The sequence below is a fragment of the Crinia signifera genome, chromosome 7, assembly GCF_055691185.1.
Source record: "Crinia signifera chromosome 7, ASM5569118v1, whole genome shotgun sequence".
NCBI classification, from domain to species: Eukaryota; Metazoa; Chordata; class Amphibia; order Anura; family Myobatrachidae; genus Crinia; species Crinia signifera.
This window is the reverse complement of record NC_139223.1, coordinates 122178762-122206248: the sequence shown is the minus strand read 5'-3', so window position 1 is coordinate 122206248 and position 27487 is coordinate 122178762. Positions and strand designations below refer to the sequence as shown.

The 27487-nt window shown below is 43.7% G+C and overlaps 1 protein-coding gene across 7 annotated transcripts in view; it reads left to right on the top strand.

Annotated features, from left to right (window-relative positions):
* Nucleotides 1-27487, top strand: part of TNS1 (tensin 1) — a 564007-nt gene that overhangs the window by 321567 nt on the left and 214953 nt on the right. The window contains exon 1 of one of the 7 annotated variants that reach the window (XM_083153693.1): nucleotides 601-1256. The exons of the other annotated variants lie outside the window; for them this stretch is intronic. The gene's annotated coding sequence lies outside the window, so the exon portion shown is untranslated. Of the gene's footprint in view, nucleotides 1-600; nucleotides 1257-27487 lie in introns of those variants that run through there. 7 annotated transcript variants of the gene reach the window in all.

Here is a 27487-nt window from a genome sequence, read left to right as displayed (position 1 = left end):
TGCGGGGAGGAAAAGGTTATGGTTAGCCTGCGGGGAAGGGGGGGGGAGGTCAGTTTTAGGCACTTAGAAGGGGTTCAGGAAGTGGGGTGTGGGGGTTAGGCAGGAGGGTTAGTGGTGTAACTTAGGGGAAAGGGTACATACGGTGCCCCTGTCAGGATTCACTGTTATGGGATGGGTCAGCCTTTTTTTCTCCAGTATCCTTACTGCCAGGAGATCATATGTAAGTTTCATTTATATAGCGCACTTTTTCCATATGTATGTCATATATATATATATATATATAATATAATATATCACACAAAGAAAGATATTGTTGTTGTGTAAACATGAATTCTGTTAACATCTGTCCCACAATCTGGTAATGGCCCTACATACAGTATGCCGACATCTTGGACATGACTCCTTCCACTCAAGCAAACCTCTGTAAAACAGGTCTTTAAAAAGTGTGACTAAAAAGAAAATAACATGAGGAGGTTTTCGTGCAACGAGCTCCGGTCCTGGGGAGGTTATTGGCCCGGGCTCCTGACCTGGCAGCGATGTGGTTAATGCACAGGAAGCCAGCTGCATGTACAGTTTGATTTTATAACACGGAGAAGTGCAGAAGGAATTGGTGAGAGGAGAGCCCTCCTCTCTCCCTCCACCTCGCCCAGCTGTGCTCCCTCCCACCTGGCCAGGACTAGAGCCCACTCCGCTGCTCCCTCTCTCCTGCTGGACCCCTCACTATGTGTATGATCAGCCTTTCCCCCCCTCCTGGACTCCATGCCCTGTAAGGCTGCACAGATCAGTGCTGCAGCCAGGACTTGCTGTTGGGTGTGTGTGTTTTGCTTGGAGTGTGCAGCTCATGAAAAAAAAAAAAAACCCGATTGAGGCAAATGGCTAGAGAGGAATAACCCCCGGGCGCCCCCCTTACTGCGCTACACTGTGGCTGCCTGATCCCCACGCGGCTCACAGACGTCCACTGCACGCAGTCCTGCTCCCACTCCACGCTCTGTCCTGGGAACTTTATTTTAACCCTTTTTGGCTTCTTGTTTGCAACAGTTTTTTTTTTTTTCTTCGCGGTTCCCAGTGTGTTGTGGTGTGTTTTTGTTCTCCCCTTTGGCATTCCTGTGCCCTATTCACCCCTCTGTCAAGGTGACATGGGAGAAGGAAGGAGGATGCAAGATTAGATTCTGGGCTGCTTCCAGATAAGTGTTTGGATTTCCAAAAGAGATCGGGGATCTGGGACACCTGGGAGCACCTCACAGCAGCTGTGCAAGGTAAGGCATGGGGCAGTACATGTTAGTGATCACACTGGCGGACTGACATCTGAGGACTCTGTAGCTTCTGTGCTGAATAAACCTGATGCATATACTTCCAAACATGTATCTTTTATCCTGCAAATTAGGGGATTTTTAAAGCAAGGTTTTGTCTGCCATATTTAATAGGGCAATAATAGTCAATGCAAAATCAGGCATGATTTAGGTCAAATTTTATTGCCCTTTGAAATGTGACAGGCAGTTAGGGGGGGTCAAGCATCTGTCATTTTAAAGACTATGTTTGAAAAAAAATGGCAGGAGCAGATTGATTGCATTCGCAACTTTATCTCTCTCCTTTACATCTACTCCAAAATCTGAAAACAAACATAAAAACTACATTTTAGTAACTACATCTTAATTTGTCTTAAATTAATATTAAACTTCAATAGTTATGGTTGAAGGAGAATTCTGTATCCTTGGGAACTGTTGTAGTCCGACACCTGTGAATCGAATGTTTATTTGTTTTTGACTTCTTGCTGATGCTGAGGTCGTGCCGACAGAGCGGGCTGATCCAGGTAAGTATACACACTTAGCGCACAGTCGCTCAATATGTCTTATTGACGTCACGGAACGGAGGGCATTGAATATCGATAGTCTCTACAGCAAGTGTATGGGCAAGATGTGGTCATTTGTGCACCCCCCCCCCCCCCCCCCCCCCCGCTCAATATATTGCCAATGTTTACCCAGCTTTAGATTTCTGGTTGCATGATTTGCACTCACTCCTGTGTACATCAGCATTGGATTTAAAGTGAATAGTTTCCCAACTGTTTCTGTTTGTATAACTGATAATGACAGAATATTACGGGAGTTGTAGTTCCACAACTGGGTAGTCACCTGTAAGGCAATGCTACAGTACAACTCTAGGTGCCCATACATGGTGAGATATGTGCTATGTTCATTTTGCACTAGATCGCATCGCATCTTGTTCAAATCGCATGCGATCCGCTACAACAGCATGCGATTTCCACTAGATACGATGTGATTTAGGTCAAAAAGTACTGCCTGACATACTTTATTGGCTTGCAATATGAACTACGCAGGAGCGTGCACCACATCGCAAGCCAAACTAAACATGGTGCGATGTCAACTACACACGATGCGTTTTTGAACTAAAAAGTTCAAAACGCATCCGGGAATTTCACCATGTGTGCGCACCATTCGTTCTCCATTGCTCACTCTCATTCTGTTCCATGTTTTCTGATAATATACCCATGCCATCAGTTCTTTGGTTGAATGTAACATAACTGTTCCCACACATGGAAACCAATTTTCCTGCAAAATTATAGGTCCATCCTGTTCTGGTTGTATTATTATTGTTATTGGCTTGGAGGACAAATGCTCCTGGTCTGAGGAGTACCAATATCGCCACAACCAAAGAGTTACATTAACAATTAGGAAATCACCTGCGTGTCTGTCCTATTTCGTGAGACATGCTTTATCCCTTTACTAGCGAAATCTCTGCTCTAATGAGAGCGCTGAGTGGAACGTACCATTACTAGCACTGGTAGCTTTCTATGAATATAAAACTTGCTTGGAGTTATTAATAGGTAGCATCCAACAGGCTGTCATATAATGTAACTGTATATTGTATGTATCGGGAAATGCTCATTGATCTCTATTCAATTCAGTCCCCAAAGCGTGAAGTACAGTATATGATAAAAGTTGTGCTGCACTCTTTGGATGGATCCCAACAAATAAGATCCACTGTGACCTTTCGAGGGAATCTAGTTGTTTGTCTGCCCTGCAGATATTGCTGTCATGTTTCAGGCGTGACTCTGGTATGTTTACTGACTTAGGGCCCTACACATGGAGAGATTTGTGCCAGAGATTCATAACAGAAGATTCAGTATGAGAGATTTCCCTCCAACTGAAACTCTCAGACCTGTCACACCTGCCAAGACCTTTTAAGCTTTATGTAAGCTTGTTCCATGCGATCTCTCTCGGATGCATATGGACAAATAAACAATGCAGCATGTCCGGACCACTGGATATGATCAGACAACATCTGTATTGAATTTCCTATACAGATTAAGAACATATACTCAATAGATGGCTATAGAGTTGGTACCATGTTTGCCTGTTATAAAACAGGGAGAGGGAATGAACTTCCTGGGCTGGTGCTGGAGATTGAGGTGCTAGTCAATAAAGTCCTCTTATGCCCATTATGAATTTGTTTTCACAATTCGGTTCACTAGTATTGGCAAAATATTAATTATTTAGAGCAGTATTTATCAGAACTTGGAGAGAGATAAAATTGTGAGAGAAAAAGTACCAACCAATCAGACAAGGAATGGGGATGTACTAGAGCCAAAAATCTGGCAGAAACCCAGAAAATCCAGATTTTGGCCACACTATTGTACATATTACGTTCTGGAATGGAATACATTCCAGAGAATGGACATGGTGGTTAATTACATCTTTATATGGTGTTACCTCATAGAAGACTATGGGCTTCTTTCCACATTGTCCATGAGAGGGATCCAATCGAACCCCTCCCAGCAGCACGGATCAATCTGCGAATGTGCAGAACGGCTCCCAGGTCCTAAATCCAGAAGTCTTTTTAGCTCAAAGGACCTCTCTTCTAGGTTAATACCAATGCTTCAAGTATGTATTGTATTGCTGGTAGGGTGTATTGTACATCCCACCCATATTCACATTCGCTGGGGCGGCGTTACATGGACAGGTCAACCAGAATCACCCCCTATAACATCAAGGCAAAGTAATACAATGTAGTATTAATTGTGATGCTAATATTGGTGATATTTACTGGGGATACAGTCATTAGGTCGGCAAGCATTAAGTCTACATGTAGAAAGGTTGACACAAGCATTAGGTCGACATGGGCAAGGTAAACAGTCAAAAGGTCAACATAGGGTTTTTCAGTGTATTTTTCTTAGCTGACATGTGCCGACAGGCGGTATTTCATGTCCTATCATCCACTAGGGCATGGTGGGAGAATAAAATAGTGTACCCGAAGCATAGCGAGCCATGTGAGGGGACGCGGTGCTACGGTCAGTGTCCATGTCGACCTGTGTCGACATTCGGGGTAAAGAAAAAAGTGAAAAACCCTATGTTGACATTTTGACCTTGCCCATGTCTACCTAATACTTGTGTTGACCTACACCCATGTCAACCTAGACCAATGTCGACCGTTCTGCATAATGGTGTAGACCCAATGCTTGTCGACCTAACTGCTGTAGACCTAATGATCCATACCCATTTACTGTATAGGGATAATGTTCATTGTAATAGGCCAGACTGATACTTATTCAATTTTAAGCATTGACCCACATCTCACCATAGTCCCTTCTGCCCCATTGTTAATCTGTCCCTGGGTGCAAGCAGAAATAAGAAAAGATCAACAACCACATCAGGTGTAAACACTATGTTCTGCATGGGTGTGGTATAAATTCCGACAGTCATTAGTCAGACGTCGGAATCCCGACTGCACAGCGGGGGGAGCGCAATGAAGCCCCTTGCGGGCTCGCCATGCTGCGGGCACGGTGGCGAGCTGCGCTCGCCACCTATTTTATTCTCCATCTATGGGGGTCATGGATCCCCACGAGGGAGCAGTCGGGATTCTGACGTCGGAGTAATGACTGTCGGGGAGCCATCCGGCAGCCGTTCTGCATAACATTGTGGATACGGAGCACCCAGAGTGTCAGATCGCTGTTCTGCTGTCTTCTAAGGTGCCCATACACGGTGCAAATATTAGATGGATTTTTAATTTTTAGTTAATAACGCATCACATGTACTTCAAATCGCACCATGTTTCTATAGGGGATGCAGTTTAAATCCCAGCGGTCGGGATCCCGGCGTTCAAAATCCCGACGCCGGAATCCCGACACTTTCTCCCCCCGTGGGTGTCCACGATACCCTCGGAGGGAGAATAAATTAGTGGCGAGCGCAGCGAGCCCGCAAAGGGGGGGGGGGGCGATCCACGTCCCCCCCCTTGTCAGGATTTCGGCGTTCGGGATTCCGGCGTCGGGATTTTGAACGCCGGGATCCCGACCGCCGGCTTTCCGTGCCGCATCCTTCTATAGGGCTTGCAATGCGATGCGTGGCATATACCAAGTTAAAAAAGTGTGTGCATGCCGTTCTTTTTGTACTAGACCTCATTGCATCCTAGTTCAAATCGCACACTGTTTTAGTGTATCGCATTCATTTTAAACTAGATGCGATGAGATACAAAATACAAGCAGTACAAAACATACTGTGTAGGCTGAGTACTGTACCTACTGAGGGGCAGATTTATTAAGCTTGGTGATGTGTCTGGTTTTTATCACCGGCCAATCAGCTAATATCTGTGAAGTTACAGGCTTGGTTTGAAACATGACAGAAGCTGATTGGCCGGTGATTAAAACCAGACACTTTATCACATCACCGAGCTTAATAAATCTGCACCTTAGTCTGAAATGTAAAGCTGAACACATTTGTGAAGATATGGAATAGGGTTGGTACTCTAGTCCAGAAGTGAGGCTGTGATTGCCTTGGAAACTCACTGACAATGATTGCAGGAAGTCAATGTTATTGTTATGTAGGCCGGAGACTTAGGGAAATGATTTAGACCATGTTCTTGCTTAGAAATTGGCTAAAATGAAGGCAGCGTTATGATTAGTCTGTTCTACAAATTGCTCTTCTGCATGTTGTTATACAGTACATGCAGGAAAATCAGTAAACCACACGGTTATCTAGTCTGCCCAGTATCCTTCATTAGCTCACAGTATTTTTTTTTTATTATTATTATCTTTGGCTATGGCTGTACCCCAAGCATTTGTACTTTTCACTTATATATTTGTGTCTACCACCTCTGAAGAATTTACCACCTATCCTCCCCTTCAACATACTGTATATACAAAATGCCTTGGTTTTGCCTGGCTCACAGAGGTAAAATGTGTGCACAGACCCAAACTGGATCAGGTGACTTGGATCCACAACCTACTCATGTCCAGGGATTTTACCAGGAATGACCCATAGTAGTGAGATCAGCTTTACCAGGTCATGAATAAAAGGATCTGATCAGCAGGCATAGTAGCGCTCGGAAATGATGTCAACTGTAGTAGGCCAGAATAACTGGTCCAGTTTGAACAGTGTAGACTGGGAATAACCTAGGTCAGTCACCCATGTCTGAAAGGGGATAGTTACTGAAACCCCAACTTCAACCCATGCTTACTGTCTCGTGTCCAAAGCTGGGTTAAAGCCTGAGTTTGTGTGATGGGTATTATTTATACATCCTGTAATATATCCTGAATATCTATCTTGCTTCCACTCACTTTGAATACATGGGAACTGTCCATTTTTGCTGAAACCGAGTTATGATAAGCTAAACTTTTGATTTTCAATTGGTATTAAAATTGTCTGCTCATTTAGGAATCCCTTGTACTGCTTGGTGGTAACTTGTAGCTTCCCGTAATCCCTTCCTCAGAGGCTTTTACTCAGATACTCTGCTAATCCCCTACTGTATAGTTCTATGTATTGTATTGCAGCTGAGAACAATAGTCCTAGGATAGCCATGGATCACCATGGCTATCCAGAGATGGCTAGATGAGGATGGCTCCATCTGTATAGCTGTAATATTGACGCTAAATTATTTTTATACTCAAATTGTTCTCCCTTGAATCTACTGGAGGCAGTTATCCTATTGGAAGTCCGTCCCCTTCTTTCTGATGTATGATTTATTTTTTGACCTTATAAAACTTTGAAATGTACAGTACAGTGTAGATTAGCAGCACTCTCAGCGCGATGATTAAGTAATGTAAATGGTATGCATGTACAGCAAAGGTTGTTTCAAAAATACCTTATCAGAAAACCTGGTCTGGCCATGTCTATAGGATAATGGGCTTTGTGTCTGCGTCGGCATGCCACATGCTGAGTGAGACCAGGAGCTACTGAGGTATTTTAATTGGAGTTTGGCACAAGTCTATAAAATGCTCTCTCAGTTTGCATTTATTATTCCAAATATATCAGCATTTTCTTCCATTGGTAAAACAGTGTTCTCCTTGATGCATTATTTAAACGCAGTAATGTTTTTGGAAGATGTTCTTGACCAGTACAATTATCTGTAAAAGCTATTGCTGCATGCAATGAGTCTATACTTTTACTATAGACTACTGCTGCAGAATAGACCATATTTACATTAGAGATGATATTTTCAGTTTAACTTGAACATGAGCCCCCTAATAAATGGTTCGTAAAATCGGCCCTTGCTTTAAAGGGATGTGCACCCTCAGATAACTTTTGGTGTGACCTGTACATGGTCTCCTGCGATCTATACTTAGAGCCTGATTCAGAGACCGACACACATCAGCTGAGTGATAATTAGTGAAGCCAATCCTGGAGTATTTTTTCAATCCCGGAATTCGGGCTTGAAAAATGCTCGATCCCGGGATTGGCTTTCCTAATAAAAAAAATTCCCCTGCTGCCCCGCATATCTACCTTCACTACTGGGTGCGGGTAGGAGGGGCCAGGAGCTGTGCTGTTAGGCTAGCGGAGTGTCTGGGAGCCGGGCCGGGGAGAGTTGTGGTGCAGCTGGAGGCGTGTCTTAGAGGCGGGCGGCTGGTGCGGGGCCTGTGAGCGATGCACAGCTGTGGGCAGGCGGAGCAACTGTTCAGCCTGTGCAGCATGACCTCTGACCATCACGCTGCGCAGAGCCGCAGGCCGGGCATCGGGAATAGCCGTGCAGAGTCTGAGCGAAAGATCAGACAGACGCTGCCTGGCATTAGACTGTGCATGTGCAGTTTAATCCCGGAAACTCGAATCCAGGGATTGAAATCCCAGTTTTTTAGGCCAAATCCCGGTATCCCTACCCCAATCCCGGGGTTGACCACCCTAGTTATAATATGCTAATCTCGCAGGAGCCCGCTGTCGGCTTCTGAGATCTGCTGCTGCTTAGGGTGGCTGGTGTTTTCACTCTGCAAAAGCCAGTGAAGATGTGTCCATGGAAGTAGGCACTTGCTTCAGAACACCTAGAAAGCGGAGCATGCATGCCCGCGACTTATGTAAACTTGCCTGTCATTGTCCCTTTACCACCGCCTGAATGCCAGCAACATGTCAATCATGCAGCAGCTTTTGGGGTACTGCGAGCAACCTTGCAGGCCACGATCTTCAAATGCCTACTGGAGCGTTTGCTCAAACGCAGATAAAAAACATCACTGATGCATAAACATTCGATTTACATACGTACATCTTTAATTTGGTCTCTTATTATTCACCCCCTAAAAAAAAAAGAACTACTTTTCTCTTCTGCATGATATACACATTCTGTGAGTGCTTCTTGTTTTCTTAGCATCAAAACAGTGAATCGCATTTGTGTCTCTTTTTACATCCACCAGTGACTGGTGGTTCGGAGATTGGATTCATTTCTTTCCTTGCTTTGACAGCAATGAGCAGCTTATTAGGAAGTTCTCTGATTGAATTATTCTCTAGATCAATGAATGTTGTCCTGATCGATGCGCCTATGTGGTTCATGCGGTGCTAAGCGTGCTGTTGGAGTTCTCTAGACTAGAGTGTGCCATGCATACCCTATGAACAGATGTCAGGCGCTCGCATATTGGGACCGGCTATCTCACATCTTCAGACAGTAATTGTAATTACACCTGTTGTGCCTTCCACTGTCTGACAGTGTTGTTGGTCCACAATCACTGAGCCACAGGTTTCCTTTGGTTACAGAGTTACATGTAACGAAATACAAGCTCTGTGCTCAAAGGGGCTGTTTAGTATCAGCATTTTAGCTTAACCAGCTTTTTTTTTTTTTTTTTTTTTACAATCAAATTTTATTAGTTCCAAAGTAGTGATACAAGAATATGAAAAACATTGTTCCTTGTGTATCATGAACAGGGATACAGGTTTGCCAATACAGCGCACACAAAATAAAATGCGAACGGAAACAATCAAACATGAAGTTATCACGTTACGTTAAACATGTTAGGTGAAAGAGATCCAGTATTACAATGGGGTTATTAGCTGCTCCTCTGCCTAGGACCTTCCACTAACTGCATGCTACTGTGTCATCAGGAACAGCAAAATATTAGGGAACTAGTTTAAATGAGAAATTTGTATAGGTGGTGGGGAAGAAGTCATATGAAGAAGGGAAAGGAAAAAGAAGATAAGGAAACAAACAAGCAAAGAGGGAGGGAAGAGGAAAGAGGGAGGGGGGGTGAGGGGGGGGGCGGGGGTGCGGGACCCTTATTCGGCAACACTCCATTACTTTACCATATGTTGTTTAAATTCTCTCTCATCCTTAAAAATTACCCAATTGTACCAGGTAGCTGTAAAGTTTTGTGGGGCGTTGTTCAGGAACGATGATATATCTTCCATAGACATGTATAGATCTATTCTACGGAACCATTGGGAGATGGGGGGAATGGTTGTGGTTCTCCAGAAGCAAGGTATCACAGCTCTGGCAGCGTTCATCATGTGGCTAAGCAGAGATCTCTTGTATTTTGAGATGGGTATTTCCATCAAGTTTAACAACCAAAATTCTGGAGTGTAGGGTAGCGATTGCCCTGTGACTTTCTCCGTAATCTCAAGCACTACCCGCCAATATTTCTGAATTTCCCCGCACGACCACCAAATGTGTAGCGGTGTGCCTGGTAGTTGCCCACATCTCCAGCAGAGATTAGGCAGACTCCTATTCATTTTGTGTAGTATTGAGGGGCATCTATACCATCTTGATAAAATCTTGTATTGCGTCTCCAGCGTCTGAATTGACGACGAGGAGGCAAATACATATTTAAATGATTGTCCCCACTGTTTTTCGGTGAGTTTCCTACCCAGTTCTTTCTCCCATGCCTTCGTGTAAGGAGGGATTGAGTCAGCGAGGGAGCCCAGGCATACTTGGTATAGGTGTGAGATCAAGCCCCTGGGAGCCTCTTCTGAAAGCATAAACCTTTCAAACGCAGTGGGTTCCCAGCTACGCCTTCTCCTTGGAAGAGAGGCTATAAAGTGCCGAACTTGGAGATAGAACCAAAAGTACATGTTGGGCATTCCCATGACCTGATGTAATTCTGAAAATGAGCGTAGGCCTGAACTTTCAACCCAGTTACCCAGGAATGTCACATCTGCCGAGCAGCGTTTTGGTAGGTCTCGTAATATATACCCCGGTTGGAATTCCGGATTATTTACTACGGGTGTGAGTAAAGATACTCCAGCGTCGAAGAAATCCATATGTCTAAGTTTCCTCCAACATGCTATCGTCGGGCCCATAGTGGGATGGTCGGTGTGTGGGGAATTGCGGAGCCATGGAATCACTCTAGGCGAGACTCCTACAGAGTGTCCCTCTATAGCCGGCCAGAGTTTGTATTGCGTCACTCTAGACATCTCAACTATCCTGGTCAAATGGACTGCGTGGTAATAGCTTTGGAAGTGTGGGAGTTGTAGTCCTCCTTTCTCCCTGCTCTGAATTAGAGTTCTCTGTGCTAGTCTAGGCCTGCGATCCTTCCATACTAAGCTACCTGCAAGTTTTTGAAGCTCCCTAAAGAAGGAAGGGGGAACTGATATCGGGAGGGCCTGCAGTATGTACAGGAGTTTAGGAAGAAAAGTCATTTTTATAGTATTAATTCTGCCTAACCAAGACAGCTTCAGGGCCTTTCATTTCTCCACTAGGGCTTTTAAGGTATTTAACAGAGGGAGATAATTGAGTTTGAAGAGGTCTGAGGTATTGTTAGATAGGGTGACTCCTAAGTATCTGACCCTCGTCGGGTGCCATTGGAATGGGAAAGCTACTTTCAGGGATTCGATTACCGGGATAGGGGCGGAGATATTTAAAGCAATGGACTTGGAAAAATTTATTTTGAAGTTTGAAAGGAGCGAGAATTTCTCAAACTCTTCCAAAATCGAGGGAAGGGAGGTGATGGGATTCGTTACCGTGGCCATTAAATCGTCTGCATATAAGGCTAGCTTATGTTCCCGTTTCCCAATCTGAACTCCCCTAATATTGTTATTCGCACGTATTGACCTGGCTAATGCCTCCATGCATAGTACAAATATAAGCGGGGACAATGGGCAACCCTGTCGTGTGCCGTTTCGAATATCAAAGGGAGATGACAGTGTACCGTTTACTCGTACTCGAGCTGAAGGGAAGCTATACAGTGCAAGGATGCGGTGAAGGCATACCTGACCAATTCCTATATGTTCTAGTAGTGTTGTCATAAACGTCCAGTCAATCCTGTCAAAGGCCTTCTCCGCGTCCGTTGACAGGAGGACCAAGTGGGCATCAGTCTGTTTGGCAAAATGGATTAGGTCTACGACCTTTGTTGTGTTGTCTTTTGCCTCCCTGCCTGGTATAAAACCCACCTGGTCCTCGTTTCTTAACCAGCTTTTTAGGTGTTATACATGTAATATAAATTCCTCCAGCAGACTGTTTACATTAGCTAGGCCCATCAGATTACTCAGTGCTATAATGGAAGAAAAATGATTGTGAGACACGCTAAAAATGATATGTCCCATATGTAGAATGTAAATGTCTCTTAAATACTGCTTCATATAGATATGTGGTAGACAACACAGAATATTCTGTCAACAGTTGTTCCCGGGATGTGACCCACCTATATGCCTTATAGGAACACTTGTTTGAGCACACAGATGTGAATACCAACAGTCTCCTCTGGCAAACTCTACATTGTGCACTGCAACATGAGTAGCAGTCTGCCATACATACAGCTCATTACCAAGTAACTGCTGCTACTAACATGATAATACAGGATAATATAATGCACACAGAGCTTGTTCTAATCTCTGGGGGGGGCTTCTACCAAGAGGAATATAATTACTGTAAACACGCACACATGATCACTTAACACCTCCTACGGCCACTGTCAGGAACATTGCTGCATAGTTTAATGATGATGGTGTGTCATACATATAGTTGTGATCGTCAGTTGCCTCCACACCCATAGGTCGAACTCCCCAGTTCCTGGAAAATAGGTACAGTACACCAGTATGGGATGAACAGGTCCCTTTGTACCCCAACATTTTTTTCATTGTTAATCAACCCAAGTGGTTCTCAGCCATGTCAGTAAAGTCATGTTATCTGTTGAAATATCATGGGTATGATAAAGTGCACTATCCATGCAGGGCATATTTTCTCAGGTATCCAATTAGCCCCCCAAATTTTGCCTGCTGAGGTGGGGGGTATATATTTTCCTGTCCATAATCCGGTAATAAATGCATACTTATTGGGGATTCCCAGTTAGTGCCACCATTGGGGCTAATAGGATAGCCTCGGGCGGGTCAGTTAGCCGTGGTAAATAATTTATACAGTACTCTGCAATTTATATCACATCAATGGAAAAAGTAGTGATCGAGAGCTAATTGGTTTGTCATGAGCAAAATGCCAAAATAAAGATTTCTTATATGATACATCTATACTACACTAGGCTTCCTATTCTACCTCCTTACCTGCCTTTGGCGATCTGTAATTCCCTGTGTCAGGACTTGTAGTTCAACAAGAGCTGGCTTCGTTCTTATTGCTTTCTTCTTTTGTAACTGGTGAGTGAAATGTATCATTAAACTGTCTTTGGGAAAATGATTTGTGTAGTAAGCTGGTTATGGGAACTTTATCAGATCATCTCTGTTGTAACATGCGCCTGTTATAGGGTGAAATGCCCAATTGTCGAGTCTTACAAATTATCCTTTTTATATAAGTTTATTAATTGTCACATTTGCAGAAGTCGCGCTGCAGGTAAAAAGTATATTGTAGTGCCAGAAAACAGGCTCACTCTTAAGCCCCATACACACTACACCATGCTGGTTGCGGCCGATATAGTTAACCATATCGGCTGTGGGTCACCGATACTGAGCATATACACTGAAAGATATCAGTAAACTATATTGTTCAGTAACATCAGTGGGACCCACTAACATGCATGTCATTGGCCATATCGCCAAGTTCACGTACATATTTAGCAGTCAGGCTCTTTAAGGACACACTCAATGATATTTTGAAAGATATCACTCATAAGGGGCGTGCACACACGGTTCGATCCTGGCAGCCATCAATACCGATTCAATATCGACGGCCACCAGGACCCAACGCGTTGCCGGAATTGAACAGGAGGGAGGGAGGACGGCCCACGGGGGGAGGGAGGGAGTAATGCTGCATAGAGCAGCATGTAACTGCCTTCGATCTTCCAGATCAATGCAGAAACAGACTTGCTAGGCAATTCTGTTTCTGCTTTCGATCCCGGAGCCACAGGGCCGCACATCAGGATTGAGTTTGGATCAAGGGCAGTTAACACTGTTCGATCTAGAATCGTTTTCGTTTCAATTTGGATTCTAGAAGCAAAATCAAATTTAAAACGTGTCCAAATCGAACCGTGTGTACGCCACCATAAAGCCTTTTCTGAGACATATCTTTCACAATATCCTCTAGTGTGTCGGGTGCCAGTCGGGGTCCCGACAGTTATAAACCCAACGTCGGGATCCCGACTGTTAAAACACAGACGGCCCATAGAGGGAGAATAGAATAGGTGGCGAGCGCAGCATGGCAACCGCAGCGACTTTGTTGCGCTGGCCAGTCGGGATCCAGACGTCGGGCTAATGACTGTCGGGATCCTGACTGTCGGCACGGTATACCACACCCAGTGTGTCTGGGGCTTTAAAGAATTCTGTACAATTGAAGATAAATTTGATACTAGCATCAATTAAGATACTTTTGTGAAACATGAGTTTGATGCACAGGATTCCTCTCTGATGGATCGGGAGATACATTTTTGATATTCAGCAATTGCTCTGGAAAGGCAAATACCATGAAAATATTGTCCTATATCTTGTTTTTATACAGCAGTAAGTGATCAAGTTTAAACAAAGTTGATCACGGTCCGTACTTTCCTGAGTGACGCAGAGCTTGACAATTACTTTTCTCATTTTCAGATACTGTACATGGATCCAATAGGAGATGGTAAAACTTCATAATTTGTCAGTTTTTATTTCATTTTTTTTTTTCAAATTCAATAATCTTGAATTTGTTTTTCAAGAGGAAACTAAACAAAGTTTTTATTTATCATTCAATAAAGTTTAAAATGTATGTATTTTTAATAATAATAATAATAATAAAAATAATAATAAAAATAATAATAATAATATATTATTATTATCTAGGGGGTGTTTTGCACCCATCCCCCTTATGTACCCCTAATTTAAAAATGTCCCAACCCCCACTGGCAGTAGACCCCTCAGTGGTAAAAATAAAGCCATACTTATAAACCAATCCACCTGCTGCAGCTGACCTATGCTCTTGCAGAGATCAGCCAAATTGTGCTTGGACCACTATAATCCTTGTCTCATGCACCCCAGAATGCTGTTCACATGGCATTTTGGGGGCAATTCTGTCAGTGATGTCTGCGGTCACATCCAGAATGGATCCCGTCATCTAAATCCAGGGCACACAGTGGGGCAATGTGATCGCAAGTCCCAGCGTACACTGCCCACCACCACTATTATGAATCTGTGACCCTTCTGCTGAAGGACACCCCTTCCTGGTGCTGAGTGTGCCTTGGTCCACCCAACACATTCATATGTATTCCTTTTCTACGGTAGTTTTCTGGGGATGTGGATCATTAGGCTACAAGCATAAGGACGACAGTCAATAGGTCGTCTACTATTGGTTGACAAGCAGAAGGTCGGCACATGAAACATGTTGACATGCATTCGTTTGTCATGGAAAAAGGGTTGACATGGGGTCTTAAGGGCTTTTTTGTGTCTATGTCGACATAGACACCGTATTAGTGTACTGCATGCGCTGCGCTCCCCATGCTCTGGCCACGGGGCCTCACTGCGCACGGCACACTATTATATTCTCCTTCTATGCCCACTGGGATGGTAAAGTATGAACAAGATGGTTAAAAAAAAATAATCCTGAAAGACGCATTTCAACCTTTTTTCGTGTTGACCTTTTGACCATGTCGACCTTTTGTCTGTCGGCCAATAGTGGTTGACCTATTGACTGTCGACCTACTGTAGACACTGTCTACCTAATGTCCGCATGCTGATTTCTCGGAAGAGTATATTTTGCTACAAGATGCTAGTAAATCATTGACGACTAAACCATTACTGACACAACAGTCAGCAGAGTTCATGGTTGCATAGAAGCAGCGACCGCCAAAATGCTAATCTCAGTCTGAAAAAATAAACATTATATGTCCTATGTTATACGTTGTCACCCACCAGATAGGCTTCATAATGTTGATTGACTGAAGTCTTACAGACAGTTTGAAACCACCACACTAAAGGTGCCCACACACAGTTAGGATGCAGTTCACTTCGCACCATGTTTCTGTAGACGTGCGATGTGAGCTGCCGCGCATCGCATATTGCAAAGTACAGGAAGTATGTGTTGGCAGTACTTCTTATACTACAGGCATGTCCAACGTTGGCCCTCCAGATGTTATGAAACTACACATCCCAGCATGCTTTGCCACAGTTTTGCTATTAGAGAATGCTAAAACTATTGCAAAGCATGCTGGGATGTGTAGTTTCAAAACATCTGGAGGGCCAACGTTGGACATGCCTGTTATACTAGATCACATTGCATCTTGTTCAATCGCACCCTGTTTTAGCATATTGCATGTGATTTGAACCAGATGCGATCTAGTACAAAATGCCCACCACACATATCGCATGCGATATGTACTTTGCATATTGTAGTCTAGTCCACATCTTATGTAGTTCAAATTGCACAGTGTATGAAGTTCCAATTGCATAGCTCACATTGTATAGCTCAAATCGCACCTAGCACACATCTCACAGTGTGTGGGCACCCTAAAGGTGTTGACAGATAATTTTCTTTATATATTTCTGAAAGTCTTCATTCACTCTGTCAACTATACTTCATTGTACAAATTGTTATGCTGAGTTATTTGTTACATTCAATTTCATTAAATCTTAGTATTTAAAAAATGTATAAATACAGTTTTGTGTGTGCTCATTGTTTTACTCTGTGGCTTTCTATGATTTTACGATGACCGCATTAATGTCCCTGGCCCCACCATTCCTCCAGATTGCCTAATTTACTGCCAGATTTTCTGGTTCAGACATTCCCAGTTCTGATAACATAACTGACTATTGTCTGGAGAGTAGTAATTACAGCAGATGTGATACACAGGATTCCACGTGATAACTCCAGATTTCCTCTAAAAGTCTTGCAAGTAGCCCCTGTGCCCCATATACTCCTGGCACATGAACGCATAAACAATACCTTGTCCACCACTGAAGATTGACATGGCTTCAGTTGACACAAGAGATAGGTCGACATGGCGGTGTTCATGTCGAAGTTCAGAACAAAAAAAACCCTGAAAACTCATGTCAACCTTTTGACTTGTTGATCTTGCCATTGTCGACCTAATGCTTTTGTCAACCTTAGCCATGTCAACCCTTACCCTTCAGTCCATTATTATATATTGCTTATTTTCCATTTGTGAAAGTAATGACACTATCAAAATCGACTTCTTACATGCCCCAGGTGTGGAATCGTGACTGTTCATACTGTAGTGATTGCACCATAGCAAGCAGGGTCACCTCCAAACACAATGGAGGGACATTTAATAGGATGAGAGAATCATAAAGTGAGAGATTTGGTAAGACATCTCCAGTTTTTTTAAAGCAGCAATCATTTACACTGCAAAACCAGTTTGATTTTGAAGTGTAAATGATTGCCGCTTTAAAAAAAAACTGGAGATGTCTTACCAAATCTCTCACTTTATGATTCTCTCATCCTATTAAATTTCCCTTAATGTCTGTAGGCATATTCTTTATTTGTGTGTGTGATATACTGTATAATACATCCATCACTTTCAGTTACAGCTACACAATTGCGAATGGATTGCAATTCTCTTTTAATTTAGCAAAGGGTGTTTGGTCTCTGGGCGACGGCTTACTCCTTGGAGTTCACTTTGAATTCTCACATTAGGATCGATGCTGATTTAGGCCCTCTGTACATAGTTAATCAATATATACCTTGTATAAGGCACTGAATGATACATTTGTCCGGTTCTGAGGACTGTCCTCCCTGCCTTTTGGATTTTGTGTGGGAACTGATTCCTACCAGCAGAGCTGAGTCAGAGACATATTTCTGCCTTCCCAGTACCGTGGGACTGATTGAACCTTCTTTCCGCAGCTCTTTCCAGCTCTCATCCTTGTGGGGAGACTCCCATGCAATAGGAAATGACACAGAGTCTGTACACACAGCACATCTGCTAATGGTGCGTGATAGCCATGTCTTTCAAGACTTCTTCTTAATAATGCCAGACAGATGTGCTAGTTTATGTCTGCCCCACGAACCCTGAACAGCTTGCAGTAGTGGTTCCTGAAGAATCTCCATGTTTCGCAGTGATATTTTGTAGACCAGAGGTGATTTACTGAAAAATAAAATATATGATTGTTTCATAGACTCACAGCTAAAAGCCATTGCCCACCCATAGTGTCCGCATAGCTTGATTGTGTAAAACATAATTTTTGTTTTGTGAAACATTTTCCAGAGTGTACTGAGGAAGGATGAGGCGCTGTCACTAAGGAGGTCGGCATCGCTAAGTGTGTAAGTTCTTGCTGATGCTAGGTCCTGTCGGTGGCAATGTCACATTGGGTACACATCAGCTAGTCCAGTCATTTATAACCTTGTGTAGTTTCACGGCTGCTGGCTACGCTACGTTTTCAGCGTAGCCCAACGGCTGCCTAGCATAGTCAGTGTAGTGTCCCCGCGGCAGCCCTGCGTAGTCAGTATAGTGTCCCCGTGCAAGCCTAGTGAGCGCCTCTCACACAGTGCTGGTAACCGCCAGATCCCCTGCGCTGGCGGATGTCGGCGGAGAGGCGCTACACCTGTCTGAGATGCACAAGTGTCTCAGTATTTCTTGCGGCAGGGTATGGCAACCCTGCCTGTGTCCGCTTCAGGGAGACGGACAGGGTTAGGGGTTCAGTAGCGCATGCATCTCCTGCACAAAGAGTGGGTGCGGTAAGCAAGTGCGTCTCATGCACAATAAAGGACGCATTGCCAGTGCTCCATGTTGCATACTGCCAAAAGCCTCCATTTCAAACCCCCACTGTCCACGCCAGCCCCAAACGTGGTGAGCGTAGCCGTATGCGTTCTCCCGACCTGTTCATACCCCCATACTATCCATGTCGGTGTGGAGTTGATTTTATAAAGTGTGGGGAGCGCATCGAGTCAACGAGCCCGAAACGCGGCGAGCGCACACGGATTATTTGATGTGTATTCCACGTCCCCTCGTGGGGCACGCTGCACTTGCCACGCTTCGCGCTCGCCACACTTTATAAAATCAACTCCACGCCGATATGGATAGTAGGGGTATGAACAGGTCGGGAGGACGCGCACCGCGTCCCCTCGCGGGGCTCGCTACGCTTAGTGCAAATGTGGATAGTGGGGTGTTTCAGGAACACATTCACACCTGTCATGTCAGGCAGGTTAAAATTGATTACATACAGTAACTGCTGCCGTGAAACTACAAAAGTACAGTTTTTTTAAGTCAAATATAATACATATAATAACAAATATCAACATTTATTTAATAAATGTTGATATTTGTTATTATTTCTCTTAAAATTAGTAGTTACACATAAGCCCCCAGCAGTGCCAGCTACACATGATATGCCCCCCCCCCCCCCCCGCAGCAGTGCCAGCTACACATGAATTGCCCCCAGCAGTGCCAGATAGACATGATATGCCTCCCACAGTGCCAGGTACATAAATGCCCCCGTAGTGCCAGATACACATGTCTCCAGAGTGCCAGATATGCCCCCACAGTACCTGGACTGGTGATGAGGGTGGGGGGTGCGATGGGCCGTGGGCGGACTAAAGCTGAACTTTTCCGTATGCGCTGTGCATCGACGACTGCACAGAGCAGCTTAGCAGGCTGGCCTTAGGCTCCAGTATGGCGGCACCAGCGTGCAGTGCCAATTATGGGTGGCGCCCTACGCGACCGCTCAATGTGAACATGCCTGGAGCCGGCCCAGCAGCACACCAGTTGAAAAAGGCTGAGATTATACCCAGCATTAAGCTGTATCTCCACTGATGGCTGAATGGGGTAATTGCACTACAGTGGTGAGTCACAAGTGTACACAGAGATCAGTCTTATTCCTGATGTAACCAAGTGATGGTGGGTGCTTCCACATGTGGATGGATAGGAGCGATGCTGCCAACCCTAAATACAGGGAGAGATGACCTTTATTTCTGAATATACAATGCGGTCACATCTGTGGCAAACTTTAGCTTCACAATCAGCCCATTTGTATCCAAATATTAGAAGTGGTAGAGTGTTTGTTTGATTTTATGGTCCTGTCATTTCCAGTTTTTGGATCACTGTTCCTGGTCTGTGGGGTCACTGAGAGTCTGACTTCATTTCTGGAATTAATCCAATCCTAGGGATCTCATTCTACCTGCTGTGTACACCATTGTTATGTAATGTACTTGAACTCAGTCCTCACTTCCCTCTCTTACCCACCCTTTCCTCTCACAATTCTCGATACTGAATTGAGCAAAATATGGACCGACTGGAACTATCCCAAAATATCCAGAGTATAATGTACTGAGGCTGGACCTGTCCCAGAGTCTCCCCAGAGTATAGTGTACCGAGGCTGGAACTGTACTAGAGTATCCCCAGAGTATAGTTTACCGAAGCTGGAACTGTACTAGAGTATCCCCAGAGTATAGTGTACCGAAGCTGGAACTGTACTAGAGTATCCCCAGAGTATAGTGTACCGAAGCTGGAATTGTCCCAGAGTATCCCCAGAGTATAGTGTACCGAGACTGGAAATGTACTAGAGAATCCCCAGAGTATAGTGTACCGGGGCTGGAACTGTACTAGAGTATCCACAGACTATAGTGTACCGAGGCTGGAACTGTACTAGAGTATCCCCAGAGTATAGTGTACCGAGGATGGAACTCTACTAGAATATCCACAGAGTATAGAGTACTGAAAGTATACCTCTTTATCAATAACATCTTTTAGATAAATTAGTGGTTAAACCGCTTTACTTTTGTTTTTCTACTATAGAAGAACACGAACTGGCAACTATTCTGTATACTCCATACCCCCTAATGTTCGTGCCCCTAATCCATGTAAATCTATGCCAAATTCTTGTTATGCTTTGCATATCCCTTTACAGACTTGGGTAGCACTTTTATAAAAACCATACATATTTGGTATCGTTGTATAGAAGTGTTTGAAGAACAATTGAGAAAATTAGCATTGTACAATTTTGAGACATTGTTCCATTTCTATGAGTCATGTGGGTGTGATGGAAGATCGGTTCTTTTTTGGTGATACATTTAGATCAGGGGTGGGGAACCTTTGGCCCTACAGTTGTTGTTGAACTAAGCATCCCAGCCTTCCCTGCAACAGTTTTAGCATGGCCAAATAGCAAAACTGTAGCAGGACATGCTGAGATTTGTAGTTCAACAACAGCAGGAGAGCCAAAGGTTTCCCATACCTGATTTAGAGCTTTGTCAAAGCTGGGTGCCCACAGCAGAATGGACTGACAGATGTGGCTCATCGACTCGATGTTGCCGGGTACACACATTGTATAGTGTACCCAGCATAAGTTTACCTTTCTTTAGTGTCCTCACCTTTAAAGCACTAATCTGGGTTTCTGCCTATGAGGACATCATTGTCACTTAAACAAATGTGATGCCTGGTTGGATGAATTTGGCTGCTGCCCATGGGATCCAGTCGCATCATCCCGTGTGTACAGCCAAATACAGAGTGCGGTGGCTAGTCAAAGTGACTTGCCAGCACAAGCAAAGCCTTGCATCACTATCCCCACAGTGTACAGAGATTTTAACTATAAAGTCAATATTGTCTAGCCAAATCGCCCCATGTTTACACCCCTTTAGGTTTATATGTAGATTAGATGTTATTATGCCTAGGTGCTTGTATAGGTGATATCAGTTATAAGTCCGCCATTACTGGTTCCCCACCCACAATAAATGAATGAATAAATAAATAAATAAATAAATACACATGAGATGTAACATAGTCTCTGCTTTTTGTTCAGGAACAAAAGTGACAAATGACTAGAACTCCTTGAATTGCTTTTCCTTACTAATGATGGGAATGATTACATTAGCAACGAGAGGTCACAAGAACCAGAGAATCTCAAAATAAATCTGTCTGCTCTGTAATGTCAGCAAGACCTGCAGAGGAAGTAGTCTCCCCTCCCCTAATCTTTTACTATTGAGTGCATGTGGTATTCCTCTAGCTCAGAGGTGCCCAACATTTTGTCTCTCCTGTACCCCTTGATTAGGCTTTTTAATTTATTTGTACCCCCTCCCATAATTTTGAAATATCCACATTACTTATGTAGTGGAAGAGTGGAAGTGAGTATGTGTATCCTTATATAAAGGAGTAGCAGAGGGAGTAGTGCGCGTTCAGGAATCGGGTCCCTCTGTGTCCGGTCGCTGGCTGACTACTGTTTCCAGGGTTCCCATTAACGCCTGTACGATTGACACCGTTGCTTCCTCTACCCATGTCAGCAGGGGGGCAGATAATCGCCGATCGCAGTGGGTAGTGGATTGCTAGTTGGGCAAAAGCACGAGGAGGCACTGATGACGCTACGGACGAAACCAGAAATGAAGTAATGTGGTTCATCTCCATGGCAATGAGCGACTTCTTCCATCGTTGGGAGACTTCTTCTTCTGCCTTTCCCAATATTATTTTCAAGTACTCCCAACTGGTCTGCAGAGTACCCCCAGGGGTACTACCGTGTTTCCCCGATAATTAGACCTACCCCGATAATAAGCCCTACCCCAGATTTGGAACATTTGTCCAAAATAAGCCCTCCCCCGAAATTAAGACCTATGAAATTTCCCATGTATTTTTTGCCATTTTGCAAGTGTAGCCCCCGCTCAGCCCTGCTGACCTCCGCTCGCCTCCGCTCACCTCGCCTGCAATACCGCGGCTCCCGTTCCCAGGGATGCATTGCGGTAGGCACGGCGTGACGTCACGCCGCGCACATCACGCGGCTGCTGCTCAGTGAACACAGCGCCGGCGGGGCCATCAATACCGTTACTGGTACAGTACGGTAATACAGAGATCCGGTACACAAACAGGTGGGGGCATGTACGGTAGAAGATGGATGACTGGGATGGGAATTGTGGACTGGGGCATATTTTTAAAGGAGCAGTGGGGCATTTTTTTAAAGGAGCAGTGGGGCATTTTTTTTAAATAAGCCCTCCCCTGAAAATAAGACCTATGGTCTTTTTTGAGTGAAAAAAAAAAATAAGACAGTGTCTTATTATCGGGGAAACACGGTAGTTACCCAGGTTGGGAACCACTGCTCTAGCTCATGTACCAGTACAGCCTACAAGGCATAGGGAAAGCATTGATTTACATATGACTGAAAAGCAATCGTGGCCATGTGCCACAATATCAGACTACTTTATTTACAACATATGTGCTTCCCACCATCTTTCCCCTTATCACATATTCCCGACCACCGCCACCTCTTTCATTGATATATTGGATTTTTTTTCCCCGAGTACCCGGGGTCATCTATAACATTCAGACTCGCTAGCAGCTAAAAATAACTGAATAACCGGTACAGTGTTGTATAATAAGATAAAGAATGGATAATATGCTTTCTCATGGAGATTATCCAATTAGGAGTTGTCTACTCAGAATTCAGACACAGAGCCAGCCCACAATAGAATTGTTTTGGCATTGACTGATGCTGGTTATTACTATTTACAGTAGCTATTATTTGTTTTAATGTTATGATTTCGTTTTGTTAATTACAGTAGTTCTTCTTGTTCTGCCAGAAACAAATTGATTTTTCCAGACCAGTTATTAGTTAACTAGTAATGTTAGTTTTATGCCAAATCCTGCTCAGCAGCAGGTAAAGCGCACAGTAATAGTGGGTACACATGGTGCAATTTTGCTTGCGATTCGATCCCAATTCTATTGGGATCAAATCAAACGGTACACAAAATGGAGTTGAACTACAGTATATAGTACAGATCTGCACTATATAGTCTTGCCTGCCAAGACTATATTTTTATTCGATTTACACTACACGGGAGCATGTATCAGGATCGAATTGCATTGAATGCTGCTAAAAGCATTTGATGTGCATTCAGTACTCCTATAAGCAAAATCGGATAGAAAAATTGTGCGTATTACCGTACTATGAGGCCTAAGTAGCGTGTGTTTGTTTTGTACATCATAAATATTTGGTCAGCTTGCAACTTTCCACTTGAATTAGTGTACACGGTGTGATTAATTTTCTATTCAATTCGGAATCGCGCGGTGCCGTGTACACATTCGATTTAGACTATGGAGCACAGATCTGTACTATATAGCTTTCCCTGCACAGTCTATTTTTCTAGAGTTGGGCTAACTAATCTCTTTGGCACCCATAAAGGAATTACCCCCTAATTAATCCACCCAAAAAATTTTTTTTAGCAATTGTTGTTTTTTAAAAAATTGTACATTGTGCACCACCGGCCGGTGATTATTTGTTATATTTCAAAAGATATAAATTATTTTTAATAAATTTTGATATATTTGTAAAATCTGAGTCAGCGCTATCACTAATTTCTTCTTTCGCTTTGTCCTTTCTACAAGGGGAGGAGTATTCCCTTGATAGTGACAGCAGCAGACTCAAATTTACTACGGTATATGTATTGCGGATTTGCGCTCTGACAAACTGTCTTGTCTTCTATTTTTCTATTTGATTTTGATGCAGCGGAGCTGCACATTTGGATCAAATCGGAAGGAATGCGTCCTATCTATCTATCTATCTATCTATCTATCTATCTATCTATCTATCTATCTATCTATCTATCTATCGTAACACCTACAGTAGTTTGGCAGATACCACAAATGTTTTTTAGGGTCTTTTGTTCTTGCTTTAAGGTTTTTCCCCCAGATCTCTTCTAGCTCAGAAATATTCTCGTGTCTTCTCAAATGTGCTGCATGTTTGAGATCTCCCCACAGATTTACAATAATGTTCAAGTCTGGAGTCTGTGAAGGACATTCCATACCCTTAATCTTCATTCCCATAAGTACTTCATGGTTGATTTTGAGGTATGTTTGGGATCATTGTCTTACTGAAATATTTAACCTCTTCAACACTGAGAAATGTCAACCAAATACAATTATCACGGTACTTGTGTACTAACACTTCGGGCTCGGTGGCTTGCTGCGCTCGCCACACTATATAAATTCAACTCCACGCCGACGTGGATAGTGGGAGTATGAAAAGGTCAGAGGACGCGTACCGCCGCCCCTCGCGGGCTCGCTGCGCTCGCCACGCTTCGGGTTCACGTTCATAGTGGGGGTGCATTTAACATAGTAAGCCCCCTTTTAGGGGGCGTATACAATTTTAAATCGAATCGTAGTGCATCGGGTGTATGCCATGCGATGCGATTAAAAGTTGTGCGGCCAAATATCGTGGAAGCCGTGCTAGTACACAAGCACCATTAACCCTATACCGAACATTAGCCAAAGCCCAATTATAAACAATTCTAAAAGCAGAACGTTCTCACTGTGGCTGCACTGTGCTGTACTGTTCTGTGATCAGCTAGCATGAGGTTATCAAGTACAGTGCTATAACTAATCCTTGTATCTTAAATTCTACAGTAATGATGAGTTGCATCAGTGTGTGTGTATTTGGATGATAGGTCGGTAATCAATGTGCCGACACCATATGGTCGACTTAGTGAAAATGTTGAAATGGCCTTGGTTTACACATGAGAAGATTGACATGAGGTTTTGTTTTTTTGTAGCTTAAGCTTGAACTTTTTCATGTTTTGCCATCCATGTGTCTTTGACCTCATGTTGACCTTTTTCACGTGTCAATCTTTTTGGGGTCGACCTAGACCTTTTACTTATTAACCATCTATAGCACAATCATCAGTGTGGGATGCCCACTTCTGTGCTGTAACGTAATGCAAGACGTTCTGTATAATAATTCTGTATTCGGAGGCTGCCTAATGCTCACTCTGTTTTCAGCATCATATTTACTGAAAGAGAAACTCTGTCATGCTGGGACCTTTGAAGTGGTCACAAGTCCTATTCTCAGCTTTTCTGCAGCCTTACTTTACCCTGTGCGTATACTGGACATCTGAGATAATAAGGGTTAATTTAAGCCAAGATTCAAGTACTGGATATTACCAGAAACTCTTGTACACTATTCATTTTGGTCCCTGACTCATAGCTCATCCCCTGCACTTCTAGGTTTTAAAATTGTATCAGTGGTAATTGTGTAGATGTAAATTTAGAACCTGCTTACATATCTGTAATCACTGGAGCAGATGCTTCTGCTTGAGATGTCCTGGCTTTCCTGGATTGATCGGAATATACTGTATAACTATGTACTTACCCCTATTTTGACTATAGCTCTATAAACTCTAGAGAAGATTTTGTTTAGAAATTATATTAGCAACGATTTTCCCGAGAACTCCCTTGATCTCCTGGGAGAACGATCTAGTGCATACGCACGGAGCGATGTAATTAACTATACCATTCAGTGACGTCATCCAGCTCCGTGCTGAACAAGCAGTTGTTGACGATAATCAAGATTGAGCTGCATATACAGACGATGATGGGCAGTGTCATATATGACCCGTGGGAGTATGCATTGTAAACGGTATTGAGCACACAAACTAACAGTATCACTCAGAATGGCCATAATGATATGGTGATATCGTTTGAAATATTTCTTGTTTGAGAGGACTGAACCGCTCTCCTGTGGATCAGGACTTTTGTGTGGCAATAAAGACAAGAAAAATGGAACTGGGGTGGCCCAGTGGTTTGGATTGTTGAACAAAATAAGTTTTTCACTATTTTTTTAACTTAATTTATTTATACTTTTTCATTCTTCACCATCCATGTGGTCTACCATTGGGAAGAATAGGTGTACCTAGTGCAGCGGTAACAGAGCAAGACTCCTGGCCTTGAAGCATGGCAAAAGTAGCAGTACACTAATTGGTGGTCCACATGCTAAAATCTACAAATTGACACAAAAAATTTGAAAAACTATTTCCATCCTGTAGCTGTTGTTGTTGTCTTTTTCCACAATGTCCACCCAAACACTATTGACCTAAGACTGTTGACCATATGATCCACACCCAACAGTGCTTGCCCGCTGCCCTGGAATTTCATGGAGACTCCTGAAATATGAAAGCTGGACAGTCCAGGGGCTTGGTGAAGCAATTTCCCATAAAGCACATCATCGTATTCTTCCCCTATGTGGCACAGTGCCACAATGCTTCCCCTCACCTGCCACCAGGACTTCTTCTTTGGGACCATTGGAAAGCCTTCATGTAGGCTACAACTCTGATATTCCCCACACCCGCTCATAACCCTCACTTTTTACATTTACAGATGGTTAATCTGCTGATTAAATTTATGCTTTATATGCATTTGTAGCTTACCCATTTTTGGGGCTGAATCAATGTTTATCCAATAAAAACACTGGTACATGTGAGTTATCCGGACGCCCGATTTGAAAATCGGGTCGGATCGGGCACATCGCATCGCATCGCATGCGACCATCGGATGCGATGCGATGCGATGCGATGCGATGACCCGATTTTTCCATAGGAATCAATGTTAAAATGGACTGAGTCCATTTTAACATGGAATTCAATGGGAAAAAGGGGTCCTTTTCATACCCCTACTATCCAAGTGGGCATGGAGTTGGATATAAACCTGTGGCGAGCGTAGCGAGCCACCGAGCCCGAAGCGTGGCGAGCGTAGCGAGCCCCGCGAGGGGACACGGAATACCGTCCCCTCGCGGGGCTCGCTTCGCTCGCCACGCTTCGGGCTCGGTGGCTCGCTACGCTCGCCACAGGTTTATATCCAACTCCATGCCCACTTGGATAGTAGGGGTATGAAAAGGACCCCTTTTTCCATAGGAATCATTTTAACATTGATTCCTATGGAAAAATCGGGTCATCGCATCCGATATCGCATGCGATGCGATGCGATGCGATATCGCATCGCATCGCATCTGATTGTATGCCTTAACTTAAGGCATACAATCAAAAAATCGGGCGTCCAGATAACTCACAAGTACCAAAACACTTCATTCTTAAGTTAATTTATTACATGTTGAATATCAGGATTGCCACTTGCATATTAAGTGTGTGAGAGCTGTCTCTCAGACCACAAAATGCTTGCAAATTGTTCCTTAAGCCCTCCTATACATCTGTGGGTATGATCCGGCCAACCCTACACTGTCATTAC